The sequence below is a fragment of the Hordeum vulgare genome, chromosome 3H, assembly GCF_904849725.1.
Source record: "Hordeum vulgare subsp. vulgare chromosome 3H, MorexV3_pseudomolecules_assembly, whole genome shotgun sequence".
NCBI lineage: Eukaryota > Viridiplantae > Streptophyta > Magnoliopsida > Poales > Poaceae > Hordeum > Hordeum vulgare.
The window spans coordinates 273,931,676-273,946,211 of record NC_058520.1 but is presented as its reverse complement, the minus strand read 5'-3'; positions in this window follow the sequence as shown (position 1 = coordinate 273,946,211).

The following is a 14,536-nucleotide window of genomic DNA, read 5'->3' as shown; positions in this document are numbered from 1 at the left end:
CTCTGCGGGCTATGAAGCATAACGGTTGAATTTTTCCCCACCTATAAAAGGGGGTCTTCTTCCCCATTGAACCTTATCTCTTTAGCTCGTGTTCTTCCCCCATTGTTGACCTTCTTCGAGCTTGCTAACTCTCAATCCCTTCAATGATTCTTGCTAGTTCTTGAGGGAAAAGAGAGAGGAGATTTAGATCCACATTTCCACCAATCACTTTCTCCTCTAAGTGTGGGGAACCCTTTGGGTCTATATCTTGGAGTTCTTCGTGTTCTTCTTTGTTCTTCCTCTCATTTTCCTCCCTAGCATTAGTTGCTTTGGTGGGATTTGGGAGAAAAGGACTTGGGCACTCCGTGTGCACTTGTCATTGCATTTGGTGCATCGGTTTGAGTTCTCCACGGAAATACGTGGAAGTGAGAAGTTGAGAAGCTTATTATCCTTTGGTACTTAGTACCCTAGAGATTGTTCTTCGTGGATGCTTTGGCGTCCTAGAAGCTTTGTGGTGTCTTGGAGCTCAATCATTGTGGTGTAAAGCTCCGGGCAAGCGTCGGGGTCTCCAATTAGGTTGTGAAGATTCCCCCGAGAATTTTGTACGGGTACCAGTGACCGCCCCCAAGGGTTGTCATTTGTACGGGTTCGGTGACCGCCCTCAAGGGTCCCTTAGTGGAATCACGACATCTTGCATTGTGCGAGGGCGTGAGGAGATTACGGTGGCCTTAGTGGCATCTTGGGGAGCATTGTGCCTCCACACCGCTCCAACAGAGATTAGCATCCGCAAGGGTGTGAACTTCGGGATACATCATCGTCTCCGTGTGCCTCGGTTATCTCTAACCCGAACCCTTTACTTATGCACTTTACTTTGTGATAGCCATATTGTTTCTTGTCATATATCTTGCTATCACTTAGTTGTTTATCTTTCTTAGCATAAGTTGTTGGTGCACAGAGTTGAGCCTAGTTGTTTTAGGTTTTGTGCTTGACAAGTTAAACGTTAGTTTTATTCCGCATTTGTTCAAGCCTAAACCGTAATTATTTTAAAGCACCTATTCACCCCCCTCTAGGCGACATCCACGTCATTTCAATTGGTATCACAGCTAGGTCTCTCTTTATTAGGTTTAACCACCTAGAGAGTAAGGATGTCGACTAGGGGTTTAGGATTCTCTGACACTCTTAGTTTCGATGGCACAAGTTTTAATGTTTGGGTAATTCGCATGCTTAATCACTTTAGGGTCATGGACCCAAACTTGGAGCGAATTGTAGATATGGGTTTTTCTCCTCCAAAGGATTCTCAAAATATATCTTTTGAGGATGAGAAAAACTCTTATCTCAATGCTCAAGCTTCTAATGTGCTTTTTGATGCTTTGAGCAATGTAGTTATATTTTAACTAATGCCATTCCGGGATGCTCATGAGTTGTGGACAAAGCTTCAAGATAAATATGGTATGTCCAAGATTTGTGGGAATGATTGTTCTCCCTCCACCTCCGGTCGTGTGGTCTTCTCAACTTCATCTACTTCACCTACATGTGGATTGCGACAAGGTAATGATATGGTGAGTAGTGGAGATCATTGCAATGATGATAGTGGGCTTATTGTTGATGATACTTCATCACTATATTATTGCAATGCTTCATCTTTGGGCGTTAACACTTCGAGCACTCTAAATGTTTTACATGCTTGTGTTGATAGTCCTTGCATGTCATGTAAAAACTGCTTGACTAAATCTCATGATGATATGCTTCCTATATCTTGTTGCCATGATAAAAATGTATCAATTTCCTCGATTTGTTGTGCTAACAATGTAGAGTAAATTCATCACTCCATGGAACAAGATGTGGACTTGAATGATGCTTCAAGGGGTCCTACATCATCATCTATTGTTACTCACTTTTGCCTTATGGCTAAGGCTTCAAAGGTATCTCCTACTTTGAATCCCAATATATCTCATGATGATGATGTTGATGATAATGGGGATGAGGATAATGATGAAGAGAGTGATAATATTGCATCCTTAAAAATTAAGGGTGAAATGATTTTTAAATCTCTTTATAAGAATAAACTTTCTTGTTCCAACTTCTTGGAAATCATGTCTATTGCCACTGAGGGCAAGAAATACATTGAGGAGTTGGAGGCTCATCTTGAGGAGCATGAGGCCACCATTGAGATAATGGAAGGTCATGAGTGTGATTACGCTAATGAGATCACAGAGCTATCTCAAGCTCTTGAAAATGAACAAACCACCAAGGAATCTCTTGAGGAAACCTTTGCTCTAGAATTATCTAGATTAAAGGAATCCCATGATAGAGCTCTCGAGGTGGCTAATGATTTTAGAACTAAAAATGATAAGCTTGAACTTGCACATTCTAAACTCCTTGAGGACAATGAGCACCTCGAAAATGGCTCAAGGGCTATTAAGAGTTCGCTTATCGAACTGACCGAGTCTCATGCTCAACTTGAAGCTTAATATGCTAAAGAGCTTGCCAAGGTGCCTTCTCCTCTTATTGCTAATGATGATGCTTGTGCTACTAACTCTACTTCTTGTGAAGCATCCATTTTAAAGGAGAATGTTGAGCTAAGGGCTCAACTTGAGTTACTATCTAGCAATTATGGGAAATTGGAATAAAGTCATGTAATGCTCACGAGCTCTCATGATGATCTTCTATCATCCCATAATGCGCTAAAATTAGCTCGTGAGACTATTAGTACCAAGGTAACATCAAGTGAGGCTCATGTGGACAATGACACTACTTCTAGTCAAAATGCTATATTTCCATGTGCTAGTCCTCGTAATTCTTCTACTCATAATGTTGCTACCTCTTGTGATGAATTACTTTCCTTGCCTTGTTGCTCTAACAATGAAGCTTATACTTCCTCTAGTACTTGTGTTGATACTAACCATGTAGAGGAAATCGAAGAGCTCAAGGCCCAAGTCACTTCTTTGAATAAAGACTTGGATAAGAGTCATGAAGGCATGTCCACACTCAACAATGTCTTGTGTGGGCAAAAATCCCCGAATGACAAATATGGACTTGGATTCAACTCCAACAAGAAGAATAAGTCCAAAAACTTCAAGAAGAAGGGCCAAGAACAAGTCAAGAATTCGGCCAAGATTATTAGCTTCAAGTGCAAAATTGAAGGGCACCATGTTAGATCTTGCCCACTAAAGAAGAAGTCCCAAAGTCACAAGCAACAAGGGAAGCGACCACAAGTTCAATCACATACTCAACTACAAGTTGAAGAAAGGCCTCTTCCCAAGAAGACCCAATCCAACACTCCTCATGTTGAGAAATCAATAGGGAAGAAATTAAAGGGTAGATGTTGCTACTTATGTCGTGAGAAGGGTCACTTCGCTTCTTCTTGCACGAGAGGTAATTTATCCAACCCAATCATTATTGATGATATCTATTCTCTTGGGAAGGATAAGGTTGGCAATGTGTTTGCCAAGTTTGTTCGTACTCAAAGTGGTGTCAAGAAAAGTACCATTTGTGTTGCCAAGCCTATTGTGACTAACCTCTTAGGACCAACGTGGCTGGGGACCAACAAGCTCAAACTTGATCAATAGGTGATTGGGGAGGACAATGGAGACTTTGATACATAATGAAGAATTAAGGGGTCTTCATCATTCATATTATCTCAAGCTAAGTCATTTGGATTATCGAGTTTCTATCTTATGTCCAATGTGCCTCCTTACGGTAACTCGTACTTAAATTGTTTACATTGTTAGTTACTTGCCCCTTTGCATGTTGTGGTTTTGTACCTTGCATGTGTTTGTATATGTTGTGCTTCCAACTTGCTTATCTTGAGTAATCGAGTATGTGTATGTTGGTTTGCACATCATGTACATGTGAGTCCTGTATTGAGCCTTTTCGCATCTTGTTTGTATCTTTTCGCAAGTCTTGATCTTTATGATGCTTTGTGCTATCATGAAAATTTGTCGAGGGTTTGGTTTGTTTGGAACCTAGCTCTCTTTTGGAAACTAGATACCTCGTGTTTATTTTCCTTCAATTGGTATCTTGTTTCCTTTTATTTGGCATGTGTCAATGGATATCTCATTCCTTGAGGTATCTTTTAATTGATATCCTTCAATTGATATTTTTTCGTTTGGGATCTTATTATCACTTGATACCTTGTCTTTTGGTTACTTATCAACTTTGTGTTGAGTTGATTCTTGAGAGCCGTGAGCATGCGTATTTACTATATATAGCTTCTTTTGCATGCTTTCTTTCCTTCACCCAATATATAGGGGAACTCCACCTTGTCATAAATTGACTAAACCGTGCATGAAATTCAATTTCATATCTATATGCACATATTTATGTGGAGTTTGTCCTTTGTATTGTTGGTTTTCTAACTCTTTGGTCCCAATGAGTTTGGGCACCATTTTGTTTCTTTGTTGTTCTAGGAACAATTGGAGATGCATTGGATGCTCGGCTCACCTGCAAGGAAGGTGTTGACACCATGTGCTTAATGGAGCCAAGTTAGGATGATCAACGAACAACCATGTACTACATCAATCCAATGATGTCTCGGTAACAAGTATCTGCTTCATGCATACATTCCTTGCAAGGCCCGAACATGTCTTCTCTTGGCTGAGCGGTACTACCGTGGTTAGCCACGGTACTACCGCTGGAGATGTGTTACTATTGCACTCATGCAGTAGCAGCACCGACACCGTACTATCGCATCCAGCACGTCAGTATTTTTCTGCTGCCACTGGACGAACGGTACTACCGCCCAACGAGCGGGAGTAAATTTTTACAACTGCTGGCCAGGCGGTACTACCGTCATGACATGCGGTACTACCGCGCCGCCGGGACCGCGAAGGGTTATACCCTATTCTCGTGGTTGTCTCTCTCTCTCCATGTTGCATCTTGGCATGAATCTCTTCATTCGTTCTTGTGGTACTTGTTTCCTTTCTCAAAGCATCCAAACGATGATGTCTTATTGCTAGTTGGGATGTCTTTGATATTCGTATGTTGGAAGTTCATATTGTACAATAAGAAAATATTAGGCCATGTGCTATGCTTCCAAGCAAAGACCTTATTGATATATTTATGACTCCCTTTTCGATATCTTGTTTGTTCCTTCTTGTAACCATTTCGTGTGTACATCCTTCTTTGTGGATATATATCATCATGATTGTCTTCTACCTAGAATCTTTTACACATGAGAGAAGTTACATCTCTAATTGATATCCTCTTTTCTTGCACGTCCATCGTTGCATTTCCTTTTTCCTTTTTTGGTGGCTTCGTGAAAGGATTTGTCTTGAGTGCGTATCTTACATTCTTGCATCTTGATGCACTCTTTGGTGGTGAAGATTATTTTTCCTCATGCTTGTCTTGATGAGGGTTTTGCCATTTCGATTGGTATCCCTCCTCTTGACAAGGTTATCATTTCCTATCTTCACCATGGGTTGTCACAAGCGTTGGTTCTCAATTGGTTTTTTAGTAAGCTTGTGAACCCATTTTCTAGTAGTGTGTGTGTGGGAAGGATATGTCTTGCACTTTGTTTCTCATTTCATCAAAACTAAGTTGATGAGTAATGCTCATCCTTATCTTAGTCTTCTCAAGTGCTTTGCCATGACTCACACACATTATTTTGGTTGAGCCTATCTTAAGTTCTTCTTTTACATGTTGCTCAACCATTTGTTTTGTGCAAGTGATATGCTTATTGTCTCATCTATCTTCTTGCACTCATTGTGTTTTTTTATTAATTTTGGGGGAGCAATGATCCTATTTTGTGCACTTGTATCAAATACAGAAATCTCTTATTAGTGCAGAAATCACGGGGAGCTTCTCTAGTTTTGATAAAACACTCCTTTGACTTTATCATAGTATCTTTTAGTCATGTGGTTCGAAGGACCATGTGATTGTTTGTTCCATATGGTATCTTTTGATTGCTTGCTTCTATTTTGTATGTCTTTGTGCCATACGATCCTTATTTTTGCAATCTTTGGGTCCTTAATATAGTTTGTTTTCCTCCAACTACTTATCATTGTATTTGTAATATTTCTTTGCACTCATTTGTTGAGAAGTACACACTTTTTGTAGGACCACCTACCGTATTGGCTTTCTAAACTTTTTGTCCATTTTGGAAATCGATGCCATTGGGGGATAAGTTTAGAGAGTTTAATTTGAATATGTTTAGAGGGTTTTGCTTTTATTGCATAAGCATTTACATCTTGCACACATGCATTATTGCTTTGTATGTGTGCGCTTGGTTATGCTTATTTCCTTATATAAACTCTCTTGAAGTGGTTGTCATCAATTACCAAAATGGGGGAGATTGTTAGAGCATATCTCTCCATATGTGGTTTTGGTAATTGATGACAATTCATATGGACTAATGGTTGTCTTAAGTTATATTTATAGGATTTGTCCATAGGCACTTCTTGAAGTCCATCTGTTGGGTTCAAGGAGTTTATATGATGACCAAGGTGGTATTCAGGGTATTATCCAAAGAATGGTCACAAAGACACAAGGTTGATCAAGATTGTCGGACAAAGAGTAACTCAAGATGATCAACACACAAAGCGTACAAGATGTACCGAGAGGGATCAAGTGATCCCATGGTATGGTAAGAATTGTCCATTATGTATTTGTGTACTAACCCATGGTCTTTGTGAGAGTTCTATGTGGAGTTAGCTGTGTTCCCATGGTCTTGCGTCAAGAGAAGATCTCATACAACCCATGGAGGATGACGTCAAGTGCTGGAGGATGGCGGCAATGGACTTGTGAAGATATGCTGAAGAGCGTCTCACCCATAGTGTGTATGGGGGAGCAATCAACTAGTCTTCATCAAGCCAACGCAATCAAGAAAGGTGGTTCATCTTGAGGAAGCCAAGATCATCGTCATCTAGCTTAAGAGGACGAGGTGCAAGGTATAGGTTTGCCCTTGATAGGTTTTTTGTTTTAGGATAGATTGCCGTACTGTCGAGGGGGCCTCTCAAGTGAGTAGCTTGATCATATCGTTCGTTGAGAGCTCAAATCATTTGCATCCTTGCATCATACATCTTGGTTTTTGTTTGGTGTTTCTCTTTATGAGTTTTAGAGCTTATGGTCATCTTCATGACAAGCTCGAGTTCATCGAAAACGGAGTCCATATGCATCTTCTATGATGTTTTTGATGTTGTGAGTTTTTACCGGTCTTATTCGAAGAAGGGTTCTCACCATTTTCTTATGGGAATTTTCTCACTTGCTTATTGATATTTCTACCAAGGTTGTGTTAGCCCATGTCGTTAGGTTTCCAACAAACTTGGTTTTGTTGAATTCGTAGTCCGTATGCGAATGTTAGAGCAGTTTCAGTATCCAGCAGTAGTACCGCTCGTGGTGCGAGCGGTAGTAATTCTTTACTACCGCTCCCTAGCGGTAGTACCGCTCTAGGAGCGGTAGTACCGCTCCATCGGACTGTTTTTGCACATCCTTTTTGGCCTCAACATGGTTGGTGAACCTACTAAGCGGTAGTACCGCTCCCATGAGCGGTAGTACCCCTCTGTTCAGGCTGTGAAGCATAACGGTTGGATTTTTTCCCACCGATAAAAGGGGGTCTTCTTCCCCATTGAACCTTATCTCTTTAGCTCGTGCTCTTCCCCCATTGTTGACCTTCTTCGAGCTTGCTAACTCTCAATTCCTCCAATGATTCTTGCTAGTTCTTGAGGGAAAAGAGAGAGGAGATCTAGATCCACATTTCCACCAATCACTTTCTCCACTAAGTGAGGGGAACCCCTTAGGTCTAGATCTTGGAGTTCTTCGTGTTCTTCTTCGTCCTTCCTCTCATTTCCTCCCTAGCATTAGTTGTTTTGGTGGGATTTGGGAGAAAAGGACTTGTGCACTCCGTGTGCCCTTGCCATTGCATTTGGTGCATCGGTTTGAGTTCTCCACGGTAATATGTGGAAGTGAGAATTTGAGAAGCTTATTAGCCTTTGGTACTTAGTACCCTAGAGATTGTTCTTCGAGGATGCTTTGGCGTCCTAGAAGCTTGGTGGTGTCTCGGAGCTCAATCATTGTGGTGTAAAGCTCCGGGCAAGCATCGGGGTCTCCAATTAGGTTATGGAGATTGCCCCGAGCAATTTGTACGGGTACCGGTGACCGCCCCCAAGGGTTGCCATTTGTACGGGTTCGGTGACCGTCCTCAAGGGTCCCTTAGTGGAATCACGACATCTTGCATTGTGCGAGGGAGTGAGGAGATTATGGTGGCCTTAGTGGCATCTTGGGGAGCACTGTGCCGCCACACCGCTCCAACGGAGATTAGCATCCACAAGGGTGTGAACTTCGGGATACATCATCATCTCCGCATGCCTCGGTTATCTCTTACCCGAACCCTTTACTTATGCACTTTACTTTGTGATAGACATATTCTTTCTTGTCATATATCTTTTTATCACTTAGTTGTTTATCTTCCTTAGCATAAGTTGTTGGTGCACATAGTTGAGCCTAGTTGTTTTAGGTTTTGTGCTTGACAAATTAAACGTTAGTTTTATTCCGCATTTGTTCAAGCCTAAACTGTAATTATTTTAAAGCGCCTATTCACCCCCCTCTAGGCGACATCCACGTCCTTTCACCAGAACTATGTGCCTGTGGCCCAGGGATGGCCCACTTCATCAAGCGAACACAACCGGGCACGACACCGTCAAGGCAAGGCCCTCGCAAGGAAGAACGACATCAAGACCCGCAGGGGACCTCCTAAGGACCCCTCCGGAGCGACGGATTTTCCGAGGCGAGGCTCGGCCTCACGAGTCAAGGGTGACGCAGGGGAAAGACATGCGAGCAGCAGACAACAGGACGGTATAGTTTCCCCTTTAGTGCGAAGGGGGCAAGGACGTACCGGGGCTCCCAAAGCGTCTTCCAAAGCAGTCACCACCCGCGAGCAGGACATACGTCATCATTGGACCTGTCCTAGCAGCGCGGGAAGCTACTTTGCAGGCAAAGACCATCTTTGGGCAGGGGAGAATGTCCCCTGTTCCCCTTCAAAACTGGCCGTTGTGGGACCCCTTCTCGCTAAACTATCACTACTGGAATTTATAATTTTGCCGTCTGCCATGGCTGACGGCAAAGGGGGGAACCACGAACGGCAAAGGCTTTGCCGTCGGTCAGCAGACGGCAATTTTTTTTTCCGGTGAAGAGGTTCTTTGCCGCGTGCTTTTGTAAAGCGGACGGCAAAGAATCTTTGCCATGAGGGGCAGATGGCAAATTAAATGGGACGGGGTATACACCAATGGTCCCATTAAGTGTTAACGGCAGGCCTCCTCTCTTTGCCGTCTGCCCTCCCCCCCTTTGCCATGAGGGGGCTCACGGCAAAGGGGGGGAACTAAGCCCCTCTCTCTCCCCTCTTTGTCGTATTCCCTCCCCCTTTGCCATGAGGGGGCTGATGGCAAAGGGGGGAACCAGCCCCTCTCTCTCCCTCTTTGCCGTCTGCCCTGCCCCTTTGCCATGTGGGGGCACACGGCAAAGGGGGGAACCAGCCCCTCTCTCCCCTCTTTGCCGTCTGCCCTCCCCCTTTGCCATGTGGGGGCAGACGGCAAAGGGGGGAACCAGCCCCTTTTTATTTTATTTCTTATTATATCCAACAATTTTCACAATAATCAGGATATATATATATATATATTTGACAAAAATAAATATGTTTCCGTACTCATAAGCATATTAAAATAACTTTCGTCCATAGTACATACATATTATGCAAGTTGCATCCGTACCAAACCATATATTACACCAGTTTCATCCACATGCATACAAAGTTTCATATATATCCATATACTACAATAGTTTCAATACAAGCTTCCGTGAAGCCATGGTACAAGAAATGATCTTCAAGCATTCCATCAATATAATCCAAGCTTCCCGTGAAGTGAATGTAATCTGCAAAATGACAAATAAGAAAGTTAGAAGAATAATACTAGATGAAGAAGTATATATAGGTTATTTCGAAGAGAACTTAGCTAAGTACATGCCATTTAATAGCTAAGTTAGGAGGAATAGGTCATCTTGGAGCTACATAGCCTTATTATGTCATTTAGGAGAGAACTTAGCTAAGTATAGGTCATTCTAGAGCTAACTTGGATAAAATATGTCATTTTGTACCCAACTATGATTATTAATCTATTTTGACCTTATTATGTCATTTCAGAGCTAAATTAGTCATTTTAATGAGCTAACCAAGGTTCTTATGATGTTTTTACCTAACTATGCTAATTATGTCATATTTGGGAGATAATTAGCTAAGTATGTCTTTGTTGGGGGAAAATAGCCTACGTAGAAGAAGAAAGAGAAGAAGCAAGAAGAGAAGAAGAAGGAGTAGAAAAAGAAGAAGAAGGAGGAGGAGGAGGAGAAGGAGGAGGAGAAGGAGAAGGAAGAGGAGAATAAGAAGAAAAGAAGAAGGACAAGAAGAAGGAGAATAAGGAGGAGAAGAAGGAGAAGGAGCTTCTCTCCTCCTTCTCCTTCTCCTTCTTCTTCCTCCTTCTCCTTCTTCTTCTCTTTTTCTTCTCTTCTTCTTCTTCTTCCTTCTTTTCATTTTTCCTCTTTCTTCTCCTCTTGTCCCCTTCTTCGGGCTAAATTAGCTAATTATGCCTTTTTGGAGCTAATTATGTCATTTTGAGGATAATTAGGTAAGTATAGGTCATGTTTTATTAAATAGACCATTTTGGAGCTACGTAAGCCTTATTATGTCATTTAGGAGAGAACTTAGCTAACTATAGGTCATTTTTTATTAAATAGGTCATTTTGGAGCTAACTAAGCTAATTATGTCATTTAGGTGGAAGCCTAGCTAATTATAGGTCGTTTCGGAGCTCACGTGGGTTAAATATGTCATTTTGGAGCTAACTATGCTTATTAAGCCATATTGGAGCTAAATTGGCTAATTATATCATTTAGGTGGAAGCCAAGCTAAGTATATGATATTCATGATTAACCAAGGTTCTTATGCCATTTTGAGCTTATTATTTCATTTTTTAGCTAAATTGGTCATTTTAATGAGCTAACCAAGGTTCTTATGATGTTTTCACCTAACTAAGCTAATTATGTCATTTTGTAGGATAATTAGCCAATTTAGTCTTTGTTGGATGAGTCTAAGCTACATAGAAGAAGAGAAAGAGAAGAAGCAAGAAGAGAAGAAGAAGTCAAAGAAGGAGGAGGAGGAGGATAAGGAGAAGGAAGAGGAGAAGAAGAAGAAAAGAAGAAGGAGACGGAGAAGGAGGAAGAAGAAGGAGAAGAAGGAGAAGGAGGAGCTCCTTCTCCTTCTTCTCCTCCTTCATCTCCTTCTTCTTGTCCTTCTTCTTCTCTTCTTCTTCTTCTTCTTCTTCTTCTTCCTTCTTTTCATTTTTTCTCTTTCTTCTCCTCTTGTCCCCTTCTTTGGGCTAAATTAGCTAAGAATGCCTTTTTGGAGCTAATTATGTCATTTCGAGGATAATTAGCTAATTATAGGTTATGTTTTATTAAATAGACCATTTTGGAGCTAACTAAGCTAATTATGTCATTTAGGTGGAAGCCTAGCTAACTATAGGTCATTTTGGAGCTAACTTGGGTAAAATAGGTAATTTCGGAGCAAACTATACTTATTAAGCCATTTTGGATCTAGCTAAGCTAATTATAGGCCATTTAATACGTAAGTTAGGGGGAATAGGTCATCTTGGAGCTACGTAAGCCTTATTATGTCATTTAGGAGAGAACTTAGCTAACTATAGGTCATTTTTATTAAATAGGTCATTTTGGAGCTAACTAAGCTAATTATGTCATTTAGGTGGAAGCCTAGCTAACTATAAGTCGTTTCGGAGCTCACTTGGGTTAAATATGTCATTTTGGAGCTAACTATGCTTATTAATCCATATTGGAGCTAAATTGGCTAATTATATCATTTAGGTGGAAGACAAGCTAAGTATATAATATTCATGAGCTAACCAAGGTTCTTATGCCATTTTGAGCTTATTATTTCATTCTTTAGCTAAATTGGTCATTTTAATGAGCTAACCAAGGTTCTTATGATGTTTTCACCTAACTAAGCTAATTATGTCATTTTGTAGGATAATTAGCCAATTTAGTCTTTGTTGGATGAGTCTAAGCTATGTAGAAGAAGAGAAAGAGAAGAAGCAAGAAGAGAAGAAGAAGTAAAAGTAGAAGTAGGAGGAGGAGGAGGAGGAGAAGGAGAAGGAAGAGGAGAAGAAGAAGAAAAGAAGAAGGAGAAGGAGAAGGAGGAAGAAGAAGGAGAGGGAGGAGCTCCTTCTCCTTCTTCTCCTTCTTCTTGTCCTTCTTCTTCTCTTCTTCTTCTTCTTCTTCTTCTTCTCTTCTTCTTCTTCCTTCTTTTCATTTTTCCTCTTTCTTCTCCTCTTGTCCCCTTCTTCGGGCTAAATTAGCTAAGAATGCCTTTTTGGAGCTAATTATGTCATTTCGAGGATAATTAGCTAAGTATAGGTCATGTTTTATTAAATAGACCATTTTGGAGCTAACTAAGCTAATTATGTCATTTAGGAGAGAACTTAGCTAACTATAGGTCATTTTTTTATTAAATAGGTCATTTTGGAGCTAACTAAGCTAATTATGTCATTTAGGTGCAATCCTAGCTAACTATATGTCGTTTCGGAGCTAACTTGGGTTAAATATGTCATTTTGGAGGATAATTAGCTAAGTATATGTCATTTTGGAGCTAATTATGTCATTTCGAGGATAATTAGCTAAGTATATCTCATTTTTATTAAATAGACCATTTTGGAGCTAACTAAGCTAATTATGTCATTTAGGTGGAAGCCTAGCTAACTATAGGTCATTTTGGAGCTAACTTGGGTAAAATAGGTCATTCCGGAGCAAACTATGCTTATTAAGCCATTTTGGATCTAGCTAAGCTAATTATAGGCCATTTAATACGTAAGTTAGGGGGAATAGGTCATCTTGGAGCTACCTAAGCCTTATTATGTCATTTAGGAGAGAACTTAGCTAAGTATATGTAATTTTTATTAGAACACTAGAAATAACATACTATTATCGTCATCACGACGGTGAAGCACGGTGGCTCTGGCTTGTTTCACCTGTAGAAGGCTGCCCTGGAGAAGGCTCCACTGTAGAAGGGTCGTGCGATGCGTTTCGGGAGATATTCTGCACCAAACATCGTTTGCAATGTGTCGTTAGCATGAGCACACTCTTAAGATCCCTGCACTGAAATGAAACTCACCGTCCCTGCCATGTGAATGACTGGCATCGCCGGAGGGACTTGGCCGGTCTTCTCGCATATAGACTGTACATTTGGTTTCGACAAGTCAAACTTTTTAGTTTTTAATGAAACGGACATTAAAAATGCAAGATTTGAAATAATATGAAGAAGAAACTTACCACGAAGAGCTCATATATGGCCATGTTAGACGCATCATTCCGTGCCTTCTCCGCCTCCACCAATGCAGTCGTCCTCTCCTCCAGCTCCCACATCTCCTTATCCTTCTCCGCCATAACCGCCTGCATTGCCTCTCTCTCTTTCAGAATAGCAGCCTACAACACAACTCATTGTTAGCATTGTAATCATATTGGTTCCAATGCACAACATAATGCGGAAAGATAGTTGAGTCCATTAAACTAACCTCGATGGCGAGCTCGACTGGCCATGGACGAGGTGTTATCTCCGGACAGGAGCTCGTTTGGTGTGCCTTTATCTGCCGGAGAGTGCTAGGACAATGTATAAGGCCGTCTCCAATGGCGATCGAGCTATGGGGCCTCCCGTTTCCAGCTATCATCACCAGCTCTGGATCAATAGGCCCCTCGCTCGGGTTAAAGTCCTCCCCTTTCCTCGCCTTTCTGTGATGTCTGTACTTCACGAGCTTGTGGTGGGAGGAGATGTTGGTGAAGTTTTCTGGATGCTCGAGGTCACACTCAGAGAATGCCTTGACCTTCTTGTACGAGGCAGTATGGGCCATCACATACAGGTCGTACATCTGTGGCACCTCCGTCTTATTGTGACGCGCCTAAAAGAGAGAGAGAGAGAGGAAAATTGTATTAGTAAAGGGCTCAATATAGCATTAAGAATGAATTGCATGAGGCATGAAGCAAACCACATACCCAGTTCTCGCCAACTTGGATTAAGTTGACGCTCCCTTGGTGGTGTGGCACACCAACCATTTTGCCACGCCTCTCCTTGGCGTTGTTGTGGCTGGCCTCCCACGTTTCGGAGCTCCACTGATCCACCAAGGCCTCCCAACAATCCATCTTATCCACACACCATCTCGGGGGCGCCTAAGTTAATAAAGAGAAATTTGAGCGCGTAAGAACCAAATCAAGGAAACTAACTACTGAAAAGACCTCGATGACGCCTAGAGGGGGGGGTGAATAGGCTATTTAAAAACTTCTTCAGATTTGGCTTGAACCTGATGCGGAAATAAACTAAGAGGGTACTTGTCAAGCACAAATCCTAAATGCACTAGGCACTGCAACGTGTATCAACAACACGATCTACTAAGATGGGCACAATGCAGTTACTAACAAGCACAAGTAAGTTACACAAACTTACTTGAGCTATATCACACGACAAGTAGGTAAATAACACAAGATACTAGATCACACTATATCACACGATATATC